This window comes from Podarcis gaigeae (assembly GCF_964106915.1).
Source record: "Podarcis gaigeae genome assembly, chromosome: 4".
In the NCBI taxonomy this organism is placed as follows: domain Eukaryota; kingdom Metazoa; phylum Chordata; class Lepidosauria; order Squamata; family Lacertidae; genus Podarcis; species Podarcis gaigeae.
In genome coordinates this window covers 31,565,727-31,582,016 of record NC_139677.1, presented here as the reverse complement: position 1 = coordinate 31,582,016, position 16,290 = coordinate 31,565,727, and the positions used below count along the sequence as shown (strand labels likewise).

General features: G+C 41.5%; 1 long non-coding RNA gene across 1 annotated transcript in view; it reads left to right on the top strand.

Annotated features, from left to right (window-relative positions):
* The window catches only part of LOC310843139, a 171,379-nt gene extending 155,673 nt beyond the window's left edge, over positions 1–15,706 (top strand). Inside the window, exons 3-4 of the long non-coding RNA XR_014563523.1 lie at positions 13,548–15,080; positions 15,305–15,706. This is a non-coding gene — a long non-coding RNA (uncharacterized lncRNA). The remainder of the gene's footprint in view (positions 1–13,547; positions 15,081–15,304) is intronic.
* Positions 15,707–16,290: the final 584 nt, after the last annotated feature.

Sequence of the window (16,290 nt, the reverse complement as noted above, 5' to 3'; positions counted from 1 at the left end):
TTCTATTAGTATATGCTGTGGAAGAATTAAAAGGTGCCACTTAAATTGTGCACAGTTTGAATTTTCAGCACTGAAAGGCCCTAGTTCATGATCTAATTACAATAGGATTCCATTTCTCAAAAGCTAAAAGCCTTTTATTCATATTTTTTTTCTTTAGAAAAGATGTATTAGTTTGATTACCGTGCTATTAATTCCCATCCTGTTATCATCCTGTCACAAATTAAGTCAATTTGGGTATCTTGGGTTTTGCTCCATTTTGTGTATTATCACATTTCCGAGTTAAGTGAAAATTTGAAGCTGGTAAAATTTAAAAGGCACACTTCGCGAAGATTCCAGCGACCTTACAGTGTCTACCCTTTACTCATTTCTTATCAGCTTCTTCGGCGCTGACTGCATGCCAGGCACTTTGTGGCGAGATTGATGTTCAAGTCAAACATTTAAGTATGGAGAGAGATTATTACATAGCATAGTTTGGAAACATATCATGTGCAGTTCAGAGAAAGTTAAACATGCCTGAACCCCGCTGAAATGAATGGGTGTGAAATCCTTACCTTTGCAGATGGATTTCAATGGACCTTAACTTTCTCTGGATTGTGCTCAGTAGAAAGGTAAGGTAAAGGTAAAGGGACCCCTGACAATTAAGTCCAGTCGCAAATGACTCTGAGGTTGCAGTGCTCATCTCGCTTTACAAGTTGGTGTTTGTCCTCTTCCGCTGACAGTTTTTCCAGGTCATGTGACCAGCATGACTAAGCCACTTCTGGCAAAACCAGAGCAGCGCACAGAAATGCCATTTACCTTCCCGCCGGAGCGGTACCTATTTATCTACTTGCACTGCATGCTTTCGAACTGCTAGGTTGGCAGGAGCAGGGACCAAGCAACAGGAGCTCACCCCATCACATGGATTTGAACCGCCGACCTTTCAATTGGCAAGCCCAAGCAGTACAGTGGTTTAACCCACAGCGCCACCCACGTCCCAGCAATGCTACCTTGACAGTAGATTTGTAGACCAAGGGAAGCTCTTTTAAAAAAATTATATATAATAAAAGTTCTTCTTAGCCCAATGCCTCAAAACTGAGTCAGGCAGCTGGTCTTCCGCTGAATCCAGATCCTGGTTTTTTTTTTCTTTATTTGTTTTTAAATGGTCACATATGGGAGTGACCATATGACCACATAAGAGTCAAAGGCAGAAAGAAGTGGAAATGAACTCTCTCCATCAGGATGTGGGAACGTAAAGACAATTTGTCCAATATCTATGAAATTTGGCATAGAGAATCAATCTGATAAGAGGTATAAACCGGATTTCATATAAATTTGAAGTAAGATGGCTGAATTCTATCACTCCAGCTCTCTTGCTTTGAACTATAGGCATCCCACTGCCTGGGACTGTCTACACATTCAAGATCAAAACATACCTTCAGTTTCTCCTTCTGCTGGTTTAGATTATGTCAAAAATTCAAGGGTATTTCCAGGGCATATGGAAATATCTTCAGTGGCATGGTGAAGATCTGTTGTATATTTTTAAAGTTATAAGGTTCCCAAGTCCCTTTTTAAAATTAGAAGTATTTTGCTGGCAACTAGTGCAACACATGTCATGTAGCTGTTCTCTGTCTGATGGGCAGAGAAATTGCTACTGAACTCAGTGGGACTTGCATCCATATATTTTACGTGATTTAAGAGGGGAAATTTGGTTCATTTAACATTTAAAGGTGAACCTACTTAATTTGCACTTCCTGAAACAATGCACAAACCAAAACAGAGTTGTCCTTCAAAATTTGCACTTCTCAGTATTTTGTAGTGCAATTCTTCAGCCCAGCGATGCTTACATAAATGAATATAGCAGTGTAAAGGGGGGCATAAAAGTGCATCTGTTAGTGAAAATAACAAAAAAATGCATTATATTAAGGAAAATTGCATATAAAAATGCATTTATTAGGAGGAATTCACACTAAAATGCAGATGAATACCCACTAATTGCACAAATATTAGTAAGTGACCAATAATGATTAATAACCAAAATGGTCTTCTTGATCCAGAGTAAGTATCTTCAAGGATACACAAACACTGATTTGAAAGTTTACTTTGAAACAAGGGGGAGTGTGTTTGCCTTTAGGTAAAACATTTAAGGGGAAAAATTGAAGGAAGAAAACCAAACACTATCATAGTCTTCCCTTTGGAAGTTATGAACTTCAATAAAGTCTTAAAAGAGATACCACTGTCCTGGAATGCTTTAAATAGTTCTGAAGCTGGACAGGAAATTTTCTCTGTGGGATGCTGATTTCAAAAGGTTGTATGATATAAACCATTATTTGATGGTATGCTTATATAATCTGTCACATTTAGTTGCCGTATGCATTAGTCAGTTGCAGACTGTAAAAAAGAGTGGGAACATAATTTTTACCTTTATTAAAATAAGTCAAAGAATGATTTCTTCCAACACTTTTCCAGAATATGGTGCTAAAATGACTAAAATCTGTACAGGGATGTGGATATGTGTGTATTTTTTACCACCTAAGAGCTCCTGGTTATCAAGTAATCCAGCTATAATATTTTGAAAATATGCCACTAATCTTGACATGCTAAAACATTCTTCTCCCTGTTTCTGACCTGTGAACCTTCTCACAGAAGAGGCTAGATTTTAAACCTTCATCACATGAAAGTCTCCAAAGTGATTTTCTTCAAACATTCCTTGATGTTTAGACCTTGAAGAGCACTACAAACCATGATTGACTTGACGCCACCAGATTCAGTAGCTTTGGAGTCTGCAAGGAATGTAAACTTTGTAAATGCAATACTTCGTTTTTGGAGTGCATGCAAGAAGTATACAGTTGGGAGACAGCGATGAGCAGTACAATTAGTCAATGTCCAAAGGCCCATATGCAAAAAGCCAGGGGGAGGTGAGTCATGTGCTTAACCTGTATTTCTGCATAGCCTTATAGCTGCGTGTTTCATTGTGCAGCCTAATGTCGTCTTGACATATATTTTGCATAGAATGAAATTGTTATAGTAATGGCCCTTAATTAAACAGTTAAGTAATACAATTAAAAGGCTTCCCCACCCCTGCTCATAAAGACTTGAAGAGTAATGAGGCAATAAGCTTCAGTGTATGGCAACATTTCCCATCTTGCCGTCTGAGTGTATGTGTGTGTTTGCCACAATCCGACACGGCAACTACAGAATCTATTCCTTACAAAATGGGCTTGGCCAGACCACAGGAAAATCCAGCCAATGAGATGGAGGAAATTTAAGCTAGTGAGAATATTTAAATAGCTAGTTTGAGACTATGAAAGCTGATATTTGCAAATGGAAGCTGTACAATAAAATATTTACTGCCACTGTGAACATTTGCAGAGATCTCTCATTTCGTCCCATTGGCCAAAAAGTAGATCTTTTAAGCCTACGGATAACAAACAGACACCATGCTGACTTTCAAGCTGATTTTCGGCAACGATACCACAATCAGGGCAACAGTCGTCACGGCATTGCCGCAGGGAAGGGATTCCACAGCAGAGCTTGACTTCAATAACTGAATATGTGGCATAATTCCAATGCTAGGAGAAGTAATTATATCACATACTCATTAAGCCTTGATCTAGCTGCTGCTTTAAAAAGAAGAATCCATGGAAAGATTGAAATTTGGATGGCGTCCAAAAAATTATTTGTAACAAAACTCCAGGGCTGCTCAGATTTAATATGTATGTTCCTAAGAGCAATATCCAATGCTAGCCCTACTCAGGTTAGACTCACTGAAATTAAGGCTTAAGTGCAATAATTTTGTACTACCTCTATCTGAGCTAATTGGATGTCACCTTTTACATGTTAAGATTAGCTAATCCAGTAGATCCCTAATTATGGCTCAGCACCCTCTGAAATTGCTTGCGTCACTAGTGAACTCTTTTTTCTTGCTAGTACAGTGGTACCTCAGGTTAAGTGCTTAATTCGTTCCGGAGGTCCCTTCTTAACCTGAAACTGTTCTTAACCTGAAGCACCACTTTAGCTAATGGGGCCTCCTGCTGCCGCCACGCTGCTGGCACACGATTTCTGTTCTCATCCTGAAGCAAAGTTGTTAACCTGAGGTACTATTTCTGGGTTAGCGGAGTCTGTAACCTGAAGCATATGTAACCTGGAGCATGTGTAACCCGAGGTACCACTGTAATATTTTGCTCTCATTGTTTTGAAAAGTCCCAGTACCTAGAACAGTACCTGTGTAGGCTCATGCACAAGATTAGCAGGAAGGTGGAAGCAGGAGCACTGAATCCAGTCCAGGACTTGACATGATCACTGATCTTCAGAACTGGGCTAAGTGCACATAGCAGGATGCAGAAAAACTGTATGCACAGAATTGTTTGCATGCCTATTTCTTCTTGTGTCAAACTGTTCCTGTGGTGTACGTCCATAACTGGATTAGGGAGGTTATATTTATCAGTGACAATTTAAATATATAAATATGTGAAAAGATTGTAAAAGTAAAATTAAATTGCAATTTCCCTGCAGTGATACACCTTCCTGGTGAGTGTTTATGCACTTTGGGATAGCACAGTGTGACTGTGACAGGGGCTGCCTCTGGAGCACCTTTGCATTGCAGGTGATATTCATTGGTTGATGTCCCATTGCATGATCTCCCTGCCACCCAATAAGAGTGAATGCTCGATCCTCGGTGTCTTATTACCTCCCCTAAGCTCTGTGCAAACAAATCAGGTTGAATACTCAATGGACATGGTTGTCTGGGAGCGACATAACACAAATGTCCACCTTTCCTTAAATATTTTAGAGTATTACTGTAAAAATAAAATCTCAGTGGGTCGGTCCAATGAAACCTTCGTGTTTGAGATTGCCAATAAAATTGCCACCTCCTTGGCATTAAGGTCCTATCATATTTCTTGCATTCTATCTCTAGGAAAAGAACGAGCCATATCATCTGGATAACACAGCTCCTCGTGACTTCTTGGAAGTGTTGATGTTTGTTAATTCACATTGAGGCATCTCCTGGGAAGTGTGCCAACCACTGGGAAGCATGTACCATATAGAACAATTGTTTCTGGCTCCATTTCTGCCTTGACACCTTTCCCTCAAAGCCTATGGCAAGCCAAGCACTCATTCATTCCTGCAGAAGGTCACCCAAGAACTCAGAAGAAAAGGAAATGTGCCATTTTGGCTCTGCTCTTTGTTGGGGGGGGGTGACATGTTTCTTTTCATCATTCCCTTTCCCCCAGCCCTCCCAGTTCCTCTGTCCTCCTGCTCTGCAATGGATGGGAGCATGGGGACCTTTGTTATCAACACCTCTGCACACCTCCCACTGGTCTCTTCACACTGCCGTTATTTCTTTGATGGAAGGAGACCACATATGTATGTGTATAAATGAAGAGAAGAGCTGATTTGCACGGCTCATCCCAGAGATAGTTTTTTATGCATGCCGCAGAGTCCCAGAAATTATCTGTTCTGCCCTCTGATCTTGCAAATCCCTTCAGCTTGACACAAATCTGACAGTAGGAGGAACAGCAGGAGAAGATCGATGCAATAGGAGAAATGGGTGCCCACCAAACCATTTGGCAGCATACTCATATAAGAAGAAGAGTTTGGATATGATATCCCACTTTATCACTACCCTAAGGATTCTCAAAGTGGCTAACAATCTCCTTTCCCTTCCTCCCCCACAACAAACACTCTTGTGAGGTGAGTGAGGCTGAGAGACTTACCAACCTAGCAGCTGCATTCTACCCTAGCTGCAGTCTCTGGACCATCTTCAAGCACAGCACTGCATCCAGTGTATTACAATAGTTAAAGCAGGAGGTCACCAGAGCACGGACATATGATGCCAAGCTATCCTGGCCCACTGCCGTAGCTGGCAAACCAACCATTAGGAGCAGCCATCTGGGGATGTGGACATTAGTGTCACGTAGCTGTATCTTTCCATTCATCATCATATAAAAGTAGCAGAGCAACAAAAAACAAATGAATGCTATCAGACCTGGGGGAATAAAAGGGTCTCCACCTGCTTCCTAAACAACAACAACATGGGCATCAGGAGATACACTGAGAGTGAAGATTCCCAGAACCTGAGCACGAGAAGGTGTATCTGCTCCCTATATCCCTCCTTTTTAAAAAAAATTTTATTGCCAAGCAAGGTAATTCATGCACCTTTGCTTTCAGGCTTCTAGAATTTGCACATAAACTGTACACTATGGCCCCTCTTTACAAACTCATTTTTTGTGAATGATCTCTCCTGTGACCTTTTAGTCTTCTTCTTTTTATTCGCTCCCATTCATTTCCATGCGTTCATTGTCACATTCTCCCCTGTCCTCCATTTGGAGTTCACAGAACATTTAGAATGTCATTCCCAAGGGATGATTTCTCCTGAGGCAAATGCCTCCCAAACCAGCACCTGTCAGCTTCCTGCCAGAAGTTAATTTAAAATCTGCTGTGCAACCTTTGTGATTTTAAGCACCAGCAGTCTGGTTCCATTACAGTTCGAGTGGAGCCCATCTCCTTTGTACAGATTCCCACCCCTAGCCCCTTGACCCAAAATGTTCCCAGAACCTGGCAAATCTAAATGGTGCCTCCTGAAGCCATTAGCTCATTCATGCATTGAGACCCTAAGGCACCACCTGTCTATCTGGTCCTATGTGCTGTATAGATAGTGTGTCTGAAAAATCTACTTTGCAAACCTGGATTTCTGAACCGTTCAGTATTAAGCTTTCTCTCCAATGAGCAACCAACACAATGCGAACCAACTGCATCCCAAACAGAGAGCAGGCCAGAAGGTAAGCAGGAGATGCCATAACACAACATGTGTACTGTATCTTATTAAAGAATTGATATTGATTTCCAAGGAATAAGTTCGATTACAGCAGTACAAGTACAGGGCTGGTCACCTCGTTCCAAGGAAATGACAATGATAAACCCTAAAAGCAGTAGGCTTGCTTGGAAGACACATTCTCTCACATTGAAAGATGACTTCTCTCTTAATTCTAGATGGATGAGAGCCAACCACTTTGTTTTAGCAGTGAAATAAAGGTGCTTTGCGTATGCTCAGAGACACACACTCTGCTGTTGCCATTTCACAGGTCCCAGTTGAATTTAAAAGACTTGGGCCTTCCTTGAAGCTATGTGCTACACTCAATTATCCACAGTTACTGTGGCTGAGAACCTGTGGTGGTTCTCAATGTGATCTTCTCTGTTCACGAACAATGTGCTCCTGAGCTCCTCCATGTAAGAATAATGGGCTGAGCAACTTTGAAAATCCATAAATGACATGTTTCGGGTGCTGGTGTCACAAAGCCATTTTAGAAAGAGAAGACAGGCTGGAACATTAAATGGTGGTGGTGTCTGTGTGTGTGTGACATGTAGACCACTAATCAAAGGTGTTAAGGCTTGAGACTGTTTTGTAAACACCGGCCAGAGTGAATGAAAGTAAAATGTGGAAGAAGCGGTGATTTGCAAATACAACATGCACCTGAAACTTGATGTGATAATTTGCTGAAGCCACTGGATAAAGCTTTTAAAGGTTTTAAGAAGGAAACCTGGCCATGACTGCATATCAGTTCCGAGAACCCCTTCCACCTATAAAGTTCAATGATGGGCATGTTCACTCAGGAGTAAGCCCAGCCTGAGTTAAAGGGGACATTCTCAGATGCAGAAGATCGGAGGCCTCAGGAGATGCTAGTACACTTGGATGTCCATTTCAGAACCTCATCACTGGAGAGTTAAATCTTTCTGACAATGCCCACATTAGTGCTTGCACCATGATAAACTTGACAAGAAATGTCGATTAATAGAACATCCCATGTAACTCCCCATTGAAGGGGGGCAGCCCTCTGGAATTTTGAGCATAATGGGCCTGTGTTTATTCCTCGAGCAACTGCATAATGTGACTGATTTACAGGAGTTTAACTGAAGTGTTAATCTGACAGTGACGGAGAGCGTCTCACTGGCAGAATCACTTACACTATCATATTAGTTGCCTCCTCTATTAAAGCCGTGTGGTCGATAATTGGAATGCTTTTATGTCTAGTGGTTCTGACAAGGCTCTCTTCAGGCCACAGATGGGCGGTCTGGCTTGCTACACAGCTGAACAGTGGCAAATAATTTAAACTGAGGAAGCATTGTTCTCCTTGTGCCGCAGGAGCAAGGGCAGTTCAAGGAAAAGTGAGCCTCCGCTCAGGCTACCTGCTGGCGTGTAGTAAAATAAGATGGACATGATACTGGGTCAGGAGTACAATTAAATCTATTTTGCACCAACGTGTTGGTGGACAGATGAGTTTCCACTTGGCAGAGCTTTATGATCTTTAAGGTAGACTGAACTAATAGATTGGTGTGGAGCACACTGAAGTTACTAAGGATGAGAAAGCAGGCAGCAGTACATTTGAACTACAGGTTTCTCATATGCTCCGCGTCATGCTGAGTTTTTATAGCTCCTGGCTTTCAAAAAGCTTGTTTCAAAGAGGTTTGCGCTAGACTGGGCATGCAGTTTTGCTCTGCAGATATTGTCGCTACCGATTTAGCGGAATGCAATTAGGAAGCCTAAATTAAGTGGTAATGGAGAACCAGCTCTTGAAACTGGGGTTTCCACGGCAACCGCTGCTTACAATACAGCCTTCAGTTAGTTTTCCCACTTTATCTGCAAAATGCACAATTGAGCTTTAAAACAGCTTTGTGCTGAAAAGCACCCTGTAAACAACTGTTTGCGAGGAGAGTTTTACACTGTCTTTTAAACACAACAAACTATCAAAGAACAGAAATCCTTGTTCTTGGCGAATAAATAAATAAATAATTCGCACCACGGAAAGTACTAAAAGCAACCCCCTAAACCCCCACCCCACCCCGAAAGAAAGAAAATATATTGGTTTCCTCTAGCTGAGCACAACCAGTTTCCCCTTTTTAGTATTCCCCTCCCCCTTAAAAATAGCATTGTAATTCCCTTTAATTTTAAGGGACGGGGGTTGTGTATCAAGCTGTTTATCCATAAGAGTCCTTTGACCTTTCCATGCAAATGTTGCCTTTCCGCTGCTTGCAGTTGTGTGCAGTTGTGTGAAGCTTCTCATATGGGTATCATTTGGTGATGTGAGGGGAGAGGCGTCAGGAAAATGTGTTCCTTTTGGATTCTTTTGGGATTCCTCCTCTCCTGTTCCCTTTCCACTAATTTCCTCACTGTGGATCATGTTATTTCTTCTATATCCTGCAGAAAACGTTCAGGGTGTTATGATTAAAATGTTGCCGGCTGTTCGCGGTTCGGCTATGTCAGGCCCCTATTGCATCAGTAGTAGTATCTGACTCCAGGACATTCTCTGTATTATAATACTTTCAATGGGAGGCTGGGAGTTTGACCTTCACAGTTTGAGTTTACCTTCAGCAATGGTGGTCAAAACCGTAGGAAACCTCATCCATTCAAAACAGTCTTGCACAGGGCTGACCTAGTGTTACACTGAGAGGAGCAGGTTTATTGAAATGTTTTTTTTAAAAAAAAAAAAAAGGAAAGGGAAAAAAAGAAAAAGATTCCAAGCCAAGTTGTCCTCAATAGGAATTTCTACTGTAATAGCTAGCTAATAAAGTGCAGGTGAAATTCAGAAAGAATGGGAAGTGATCATTTATTTTATGTATGTTATTTGCTTACTTATATTGTTTAAATGCCAAGCAACATCCTTGGCAAAGTACCAATTCAAGACGGCATGCAATCTCTTAAGGTAAATTGATGTAACAAAACCAAGTACAATCAAACAAGAAGCCAATTTTAAAAGAAACAAGCAGAAACAGAACTAAAAGAAACAGAGAGAAGAAAATTAACTTTGAAATGCCCACCAAAATGATATAGTTTTTCATACCCACTTAAAAGCAGTCAGGAAGGGGCCCAATGAACTCATCTGGGAAGCATATTAATAATCTGGAGACCACACTGAAAAATTGGTACAGTGGAAAATCACCTCCAAGACTTAAATGATAAATATAATGGTTGTGCCAACAATGACTTCTTGGTGTATTTGTGAAATGTTTTAGCAGAAACACACCATGGGGGTTGGACTAGGTGATATGATTCTGTGACTTGCAGAAAAGAAAATGAATGCATAAATTCATTTGTGACGTATATTTGTTCATCATTTATTCTTCAGCTACCCAGATTACCAGTTTGCTTTAAACATGGCTTTTCCAAGATGAGTTTGTGCGAGCGAGAGACACATCGATTATTCCGCTTAAAAACAACTGTCTAGGAGACAAGAGGAGAAGTTTGTGGAGTTGCTCTCTTGGTTCTTACACAAAACCTGCCGCTCTGGCCCCATCCCAAACGTAGAAGAAACGCAGAATGCCAGAGTGTTTCGGACTTTCGCAGGGCATCTTGTTTCAACACTGCCTGCCTGTATTTTATCGGAGCACTAAAGGACACATTGAAATTATTTTCTCCTGGCACCGGCAACGCGCCGTGATGTGCGTGCCTTCAATTGCACTTGACAAATCTTCAGGGCAAGGAAAATGCTCTGGTGTAAGGGAATATCTCTGCCTCTTCCAAAAAAAAATGGCATTTTTCAGACCAAACATGTGTTCAATTGATTTGCTTTCTCCAGAGATCGCGTTTGAATTCGGGCCAGTGATAAGTCGGGAAGCAGAGCTGCACCAGAGGCCAAGCAGGGTCAGCGGTACTTCCGATGGCATTTCCTGTGCTGCAGGGGTCTCTGCCTAACTGTACAAATAGCTCCACATGGCATTCGGAGAGTGTGCCAGGGAATGTTATGATCGCATGCCAAGTGTCGCTGTCAGGTTCCCCTCCACTGCTGTGTGAGCATGTCTGAGGGCTTGCAAGTGTGGGGCTGCAGCTAACGTACAGATTGAGTAAATACCATAACCCAAACAGGGTGGCTGGTTGGCGGTGGGTTCTCGTTTTGCTTTTTCACTGCCTCATTTGCATTCCGTAAGCCAGGCTGTTGTTGTTTTTATTAGCACCACTACTGAGCAGTTCACTACTGCGAGGATTTAATGGGTGTACTTGATACGTTTTGGATTAATTTCTATTCTCTCCCCCCCGACACACACACACACACACACACTCCTGGACACCATCACCACCTCTAAAGCAGAGCTCGCGTTTCATACCTTCTGACATTTCAATGCATTCTCTTGAAAAGATCTGACTGGCACATTGCCTACCCCTGCCATCCTGGACAAATTCTCAGGGTGGTGGCAAAACCCTAGGAAGGGGTGGTTGGACTGTAACATATGACCATAATATACATTTGGTGGGTCACAATTTGTTCAGGCCAGGTAAAGTTGTGTACAATGGTTGCCTGCTCCTCAAAATATAGTCGTGAGGGCTTCCACGTGGCACCTGAGTGCAGTTGAATTGTATAGATCAGGCATAGGCAAACTTGGCCCTCCAGATGTTTTGGGAATACAACTCCCATCATCACCAACTAACAGGACCAGTGGTCAGGGATGATGGGAATTGTAGTCTCAAAACATCTGGAGGGCCGAGTTTGCCTATGCCTGTATTGATGCATGGCGGCCCAACTTTTCATACCAAGGGGACCACAAGAGCACTTCCACATGGGTGGGCTGCACACTGCCTTGTTGTCCAGGGGACCAGCATGCCCAAAATTTGATACTCCCCCACAGCCCTTGTACTGCCTTCCCAAAGCCAGCTAACCAAGTTCACTGCGATCTTATAAGCATTTACCTCAGAGTAAGTACCACTGAACACAGTAGAGCTTACTTCTACGTACACATGTACATTACTGCAATGTCACTCTCAGTTTGTGTAACTGGGAATTGATTAAAAATGTTTGAAACCACTCCTCATGCTGGAATTCTAGAGGTATTTGAGGTGTACCCTATACAGCTCTTTCAGTTTCAATATAATACTGCTGCTAGCTCCTCAATGTCTCTTGTTGAGACAGAAGGCCTTGCTGATTGGAGCTGATGGGACTTGTCACATACCCTCCAAGTGTCCTGATTTTCCAGGGACAGTCCCGGAATTACAGAAGCCATCTTGGTTTTTTATTTGATCCCAGATTATCCCGGTTTTCCTTTTTCCTCTCCACCACGTCTTGGAGAACAACTAAAAGTGGTGGGTGGAAAAACAAAGTCCTGTTTATACTGATAATAAAATAATTGCACCAAATGAAGGAAACGTTGAAGCTGGCATATGAAGCCCTTCCTATACTTGTGAAGGAGAATGTCACCAATCCACTTTAAATTCTTTAATTGCAATGCTTCTACAGCCAGCCGTTTTTTTAGGAAACACATGGAGTGTTTATTCCTTTATGGTAAATGGAGCCGTAGGACACCTACTCAGAAGTAACTCCCACTGTATTCAATGGAGCTGACTCCCAGGTAACTGGGTAAAGACTGGGCAGCCTTATACTGCAATCCTAAACATTTTCACTCAGAACAAAGTCCCACAGGATTTACTCCTGATCATTTTCACAGTTTCTATTATTATTATTATTATTATTATTATTATTATTATTATTATTATATCCCATCTTTTTCCCTGACAGGGACTCAAGGCAGCTTACAGCCAAAATCTTAATTCCTTCTATTTATCTGCTGAAGGTGTTGTACACAATCCCTTCCCTCACACATTTTTTCTTTGTGACAATCTTATGAGGTAAGTTTGGCAGAGAGGTTGCAATTGGCTCAAGGGGACTGATGTAGATGACGTCTATGTGTGCGGTGAGATCAAATGCTGGAGAAGCTTCCTGATGTCCATATTTTCATCTGAGAAATGTTTGAGGGCATGCCTGTAGTCCTAAACATCTGGGGGGCACCAGGTTGCCAATGGCTGCTCTCTCTATATTCAATTTTCAAAGCTACCCAGCAATGTCTTTAAAGTTAAGTAGGTAAATTAGTCTTTCTAATGAGTGTTATTCATTCCATTTTCATTTTGTGTAGTGTGAGCAAGAGTCTAATGTGGGATTATTTAACATAAATAAATAGTATTGGAAAGGTTAATACGAATTTAAGTACCGTCTGGCATTAACTTTCACAAAGAGGGGATGTATGTGTTTTTCCAAAAAAAAAGAGATAGAAAAGAGCAGCTCTAGGTTTCCATTACATTCAGAAATGTATTTCTGTTCCTCCTTTTCTTTTCCAGGTGTGGCAAACAATCTTTAAAATAAGAACAATAAATGTGGTGGGGTTTATTTAAGTAATGTGTTATTATTGCAATTAACTGTTCCCCTTTTATGAGGTTCTATGCATCAGATTACATCTAATTGCCTCCAAACAATTTACTAGTGGGTTTCTTATAGAAAGTAAACAAATACAGTTTAACAGGCATTATTAGCCTATTTTTTTCCCTTGCTGTGTTTTCTCTTTCCTTCAGTATCCCCCCCACCCCACCCCCACTTTTACGAAAGGTAGGAATCATTAGGAATTCCTCTTAAAATCCAGCAATCTATGCATACTACTAAGGATCAATGCTTTGTAAGCTGGCTGGTGTTCTGCAATAAATTCTAGCTTTTATAGACTTTTCCTGGACCTGGTAGCTGCTAATGCCATAGAAATTGATTATTTGTGGTGTTTTTATCACTGCCTAAAATATCTAATTGCTTTTTTCTCCACAGACTTGGATTTCGTCTGCTTGATGCTTGACAATTAATGATGAGGACAAAGCTCTTGAGGGACAGATCTTGGGCCTCCAGAGGCAACATACCTGATCTGAATGAACAGATTCAAAATTTATTTTAGCTGAATTCAGAAACCCCATTTGTCTACCTTGTTGTTTAAATGGGCAGGGCACAGGCACAGGCACCGATCCGTTCTCTGCTCTGGCATTTCAGCGCTACAGTGGGAGCACAAGAAACTTCCAGAGAGCATCTCAAGGAAGAGTTGATATCTGAAATAAGGACAAGCCCCAAAATATGTTGTGTTTTTATAGGTGAATGTGAACAGCCAACTTACCAAGAGATAAATGCCAGGAAGATGCATGTTGCTTAAATATGTCTTAATGCAGATCAAGGTTGGTCTTACACAGTATTCTGTGGTTGATGTTCCTTCATCCCCAGTTACCTGTTAGTGACAGATTAGTTCTCTTGATCCATCCATGTGCCACTGCTGTATTTTCTCACCATCGCTTTTGTTGTTGTTGTTGTTTAGTTGTTTAGTCGTGTCCAACTCTTCGTGACCCCATGGACCAGAGCATGCCAGGCACTCCTGTCTTCCACTGCCTCCCGCAGTTTGGTCAAACTCATGCTGGTAGCTTCGTGAACACTGTCCAACCATCTCGTCCTCTGTCGTCCCCTTCTCCTTGTGCCCTCCATCTTTCCCAACATCAGGGTCTTTTCCAGGGAGTCTTCTCTTCTCATTAGGTGGCCAAAGTACAGTATTGGAGTCTCAGCTTCAGGATCTGTCCTTCCAGTCAGCACTCAGGGCTGATTTCCTTCAGAATGGATAGGTTTGATCGCTACCTCTGGTTTATTCTGTTCTGAAAAGTTTGGTCATAGTATGGTGGTGGTTTTTTTACATAGGTTCTCACCGAAACAGCAGGTAAATATTTCACAGTTGAAAAGTGACATTTGATAATGTGAAATCTAGAAAGCAGTGGGGGTGAGTGGGAAGAGGTGGAAGAAAAGACAAGAAGGGAAGGAGTCTCTAGCAGGAAATCTGAAGGAATACCTTCTCTGCTCAACATCACCAGCCACAGTTAATTAATGCAGATAGGTTCAACAAACCACATGGAGAATATGGGGAAGATCTGCTTTACCTCACATGAGAATATGTGGCCTCCCCAAAAAATCACATAATGTTTGAAACCATGTAGTAGAAAACCATGAACCATTCAAAATGGTAGGTGGCCAAAGTGGCCATTTTTTTTTGACTTTATATCACCCACTCTTATGTAATGTCCATATTTTGGTACACACATGAGATATGTCCATTTCCTTGTGTTTTTCCGTTGCCAAGGAAGAGAAGGTGTCCATGGCTTTAATATATATGCAGAAGAAGTAATTGTGGGAAAGGTAGCTTCCGTTATCTCTGCATGACAAGTTCAAGAAACTTCATAAAGCCTTACCTGAAGCAGGAACAGTGTGGTGTGAGAGAATCCACAGGTTCTCACTTTAGAATAATTCTCATCAACACAGAGGACCGATTTGTTGGTTTATTTGCTTGTTATTAAATTTATATCTTGCCCTTCCTCCCAAAGGAGGCCTGGGTGGTAAACAACAAGTGTGTGTGTGTGTGTGTGTGTGTCTTCAGTAGGTGCCAAAATGACAATAAAGACGGTGCCTGTCTAATATTCAAGGGGAAGAGATTCAAAAGGGTTGCTGCCACAACACCAAAGGAACAATTCCTTCACTGTGTGATAAGATGGCGTTTGTAGGAGACCCTCACCTGTGGAGTGCAATGATTGATTGGGTATATAAGGGGTAAGATGAACTTTCAGATAGCTGTATAGGGCTTTCTACACCCAAACCATCACCTTGAGCTTAGCCTTGGTAGCGAAATGGCAGTGGTTTGAGCAGGGGCCCCATGTGGAATGTAAGGGTTGGATGACAACGGATGTGCATAACCTCTGAGAAATGTATGTAGAAGTGGGATCGAACAACCAAAGATCCATCAAAAGGCATGGCCACATGGCCAAAAGTCTATTGCGGTAAAAACCCATCATGAAATTTGGCCAATGGATAGTGCAGAATGTGAGAAAACAGCAGGTTGGCAGCAGAAAGAGGCCAGCTTGGAACAATGAGGGCATGTGAGTGGAAGGAAGACAAGAGCAAGACTGATCAGGAAGGAGGGAGTGCAGGTGAAGCACTATCTCCCTGAGCTATTGTGGCTCAGCAGTAGAAAAAGGTTGCCCTCCCAAAGCTTTCAAGAACTGTGGGTTTCATATGCTGAGGAAGGAACTCTGGATTTCCTTTTCTGTTGCTGCTAGCTGGTACCTTACACATTGCCTACCAACCTGTGTATTAAACGAGTGTGACCTTATAAATTACCTCAAATTATTGTGTGTATTTATATTTGTTAATAAATTAATGGGTTCATTCACAATCTAATTGTTTCTTGTATGATTTGTGTTTATTTTACTGTCACGTTCATGTGAAGTACCTATATTATGTTGGTGTCACTAATTTTGGGTGAATTTTCCCCCCAAAAGACAACACTACTCAATTATGAAAATAGCTTCCTGATCCCATTAAGCACAGATAAAAAAGATTAAGTGGCATTTTTGCTTTTTTTTTTTATTTGTGACAATACACATTAGGCACACCTATGATGAACTAATTACTTTAGTTAGATTTTTCCCCTATACAGAACAAGCTGGTTACTCATGAATAAGAGAAGGAATGCATTAAGCAGAAATATGTG